This window comes from Bidens hawaiensis, unplaced genomic scaffold, assembly GCF_021521415.1.
Source record: "Bidens hawaiensis isolate Kalapana, Puna unplaced genomic scaffold, B.hawaiensis_p1.1 tig00024457_1, whole genome shotgun sequence".
NCBI classification, from domain to species: Eukaryota; Viridiplantae; Streptophyta; class Magnoliopsida; order Asterales; family Asteraceae; genus Bidens; species Bidens hawaiensis.
The window spans coordinates 117,470-121,251 of record NW_027493861.1 but is presented as its reverse complement, the minus strand read 5'-3'; the positions used below and the strand labels follow the sequence as shown (position 1 = coordinate 121,251).

The 3,782-nt window shown below is 38.7% G+C and overlaps 1 pseudogene; it reads left to right on the top strand.

The window, feature by feature from the left end:
• The first annotated feature begins 2,182 nt into the window (after nt 1-2,182).
• LOC143569332 (zinc finger protein ZAT6 pseudogene) lies at nt 2,183-2,806 on the top strand (annotated as a pseudogene).
• The last annotated feature ends 976 nt before the right edge of the window (nt 2,807-3,782 follow it).

Sequence of the window (3,782 nt, the reverse complement as noted above, 5' to 3'; positions counted from 1 at the left end):
TTTTTACAAAGGTTACCTCATGTCTTCTAGTTAATGATTTTTCACAATAAAACAATTTTAAATTTGTTACACAATAATACAAAATATTATTTTTAATAAAATTGTTATTCAAAGCATTTTCTAATCAAACTTTATACATATGTTAACAAAGACGCATTGCAAATGTTACAAAATATCATACGCATTTCGCAGAAGCCAGGTTTTTGTGGGGTGACTTTGACTTAGCCGGGTCGGAGTCAAACACATGAAACCGAGTAACCGACGCCAGGGTCCCCAGCCGGCACCAACTACTTTGTGGGGTTGTGATTACATGATATTATATATTTAGATCTCACCAATATGTAGCATGCAAGTGGGCTTAATGGCAATTAGCCTATCTTTATGTAATAATATTAATAACTAGTGGGATTTTCTCTGTGAAGTGGTATGAATTTAGTTAATATTGGTTTGGTTTGTTACGATAAATGTACTCGGTATATATGGCAGCTGAAAGAGATTACTCGAAAAAAATAAAGTTGTGATATGTCAACAAGATATCAACATGTGTTTTACATCCATCGAAACTATAAAAGCGAAATTCGGTAGCTATTCTGATAATGCCGATATTGTTTGGTAGATTTTGGTTCGATTCGTCATGGTTAAGGTACAGTAAATGCACTCTTGTATCTTAAGATACTAACAAAATACTCTATTTTATACACGTACAATTCCGTTTTTGACAAAATTTACGCCAGAATGTCTAGAAAAAAATATTAAAAAAAACTGCCAAAACCATAAAAATGATTACTTCTATTATATGAAAAACTAAATATGCAACCATGTTTGATTTTTCTCTCAAATTTCGGCATAATTTAGTAAAAACCTTTTTTTTTGTATCATAAGATATACGAGTTTCAATACCGGGCATCATATGAATATTCAGTATTATGGTAATCGCTAGACGCTAGTTGGGCGTTGGGTGGGGACAATGATTAATCGGGATTTTTTCGGGATTAATTAAATAGGCTTAATCAAAGATTAAGTGAGATTAATCAGCGATTATCAGAATTAATCAACGCCTAGCTTGGGATTTACAACCATGTCAATATTGTGACGAAGTGAACGGGTTTCGAACAAACATCACAATATTATTCAAACTTCTGCTCGTACAAAACGGAATTTATAGAAAAATGAATGATAAAATGTGTTAAAGATGTATATTATTTAGTATCATGAGTGAAATAAAACTTAAGGAAAAAAAAAAAAGACTACCACTATTCATGTCAACCTTTGGTTTTAATATTATATATGAATCATACACGTGCGGTCGAAAAGATCAACAAGAAATACCGGGCAATTATGTTTTGAGCCAACACCGAGATTGGCCCCCTCTTCCCGTCGGTACCACCTCTAGCCACGTTCATCCATCTCCCTTAAATGATAGAAAGATACGTGTATAATGAATGTGTGATACAACAAATGTAAATAAAGCGCGGATTCTAGCCCATCATGTGTTGAGCTGATTCAACTCCCACTTGATTCCTCCACATGGCACACACAACTACACAAGAAACAAACTCAACACCAACCGTAGCCTACTAGTCACATTATATGTTAAAACACATAGCGTGTTATACCCACCAATATGTTTACTTAATTTATTTCTACAAGAACTTTCTTTTCCATGATTAGGCCAACGTACTTTTCAATTTAAAAAGTCACGTTATCTCACTCTGGTTAGACTATATTGTCTTAATCGGGCTCACGTTAGCTTTAGAGTTTGGCTTGAGCGCTCCCCCGAGAACCATACCGCTGATTGCTACTTGACAGTCGTGATGCCACTGGCGTAACACACGATGGGACAAAAACCCCGGGTGAACTCGGGATCTAAACTGACAACATCGCAATGTGTAGCTCAAATTCGTCACTGCCAATATCCACAAAAAATAACATAAATAAAGATCAAACTTGAGTTTCTACTAGAAAACGAAGTCTTCATCACCAATATCCACCCAATATGTTCACTTAATACTTCATTTTCCAAACAAACAAATAAATAACATGGGCCTTATTTCCTCAAACTTGCCACGCAAGTTACAACTTCGTTCCTTAAACCCTACACCAACAACCTCCCTTATATACTTTCACTCACCTCCGCTGTCACTCAATTCACACCTCTTTCTTTAAAACCCTAAAAATCCTAATGGCACTTGAAACTTTGAATTCACCAACAACGGCAACCAGTTCCGGCAACCACTTCAAGTATCTAGATCAGCCATGGACCAAAGGCAAAAGATCCAAACGCCCACGTGTCGACCAGCCACTCTCCGAGGATGACGAGTACCTTGCTTTCTGTCTTGTCCTACTCTCCCAAGGCCGCCATGCCAACTCATCACCGCCGCCACAACAACAACATCCGCAAACGTTGGTTTACAAGTGTAGCTTCTGTGACAAAACTTTTGGGTCTTACCAAGCTCTCGGCGGCCATACAACCAGCCACCGGAAAAACAACCGTGCCGCCGGCGGAGCAGAAGTCGAACAACCCACCGCAACTCCCACAAGTGGGACCCACGGGGGAAAGAGTCATGAGTGTTTTGTTTGCCACCGGTGTTTTCCCACCGGACAGGCGTTGGGTGGTCACAAGAGGCGTCACTATGAAGGTGTTATCAGCCGCGGGATGACGTCATCGGGGTCTACCCACAGTCAACGCGGGTTTGACCTGAATCTTCCAGCTGTCTTGCCGAAGTTTCTTGCCGGATTTGCAGACCAAGAGGTTGAAAGCCCACATCCCGCCAAAAAATCTAGACTGTTTCCGGCACACCATTAATCTACTGATTAAAAGTTCTTGGGTTTTGATTTTAGGAAAATTATTATTAGAAATTCGGCTGACTGGTATTATATAATTTTGACTTTAGGAAAATTATTATTATTAAAAATTCGGCTGGTATTTTAGATGATTATGATATTGGAAAATTATTACTAGAAATCAGCTAGTATTAGAAAATTGTTGCATATGATGAATTAAAATTGACTGATTCGTTGTATAATTTTGATTTGATGATGGATAATGGTTGTTCTACGGTTTACTAGAATATCTTAATAATTTTAAGCAATTGCGTGGCGTACAAGAAATTGAGCATGTGTTCTGTAACATACACTGGGGCAAAAGCCAACAGAGGTTACAGACTACAGAGCATCTTGTGTTTTTGTCTTACCAAATTCTCCCCTCAACCAAATGTGGTTTTGCTCCTCTATTTATTTTCCAATTCAATTGAGTTAAAATTATCCTATAGAATATTTCTACAATAACCACGATGTGTTAAAAACACTTTTAAATCACCTGATTAAAAGTTGATGATAGGTCATTTAGTTGGCATGAACTTTGACATAGCCAGTTTTGTGTGATTCAGTATTATTGTTATACCTGTAAAACATACCGTCTACATGACATGATCACACCAACACTTAGTAGTCTGACTTACACCAGTCAATATGTGGAAGATTGGGTTTAAAATTGTACATGTAGGTGGCAAGATGAACATGCCAGTACGATTCAAAACAGTTTGGGTCAAGCTTGCCCGCACACCTTTTCTGCTTTAATGTGACAACTACGTCTAGAGGTGGACAACAAAACCGGTTCCTGGAACCGGTTCGGTGGAACCGAACCGGAACCGAACCGGTTCCTACCCGTTTTTCGTAGGAACCGGTTCGGTTCCGTTTCAACCCGACGATCCGGAACCGGTTTGACATGTTTGGAGGTGGACCGGGTAGGAACCGGAACCGAACCGGAACCGGTTCTGGAA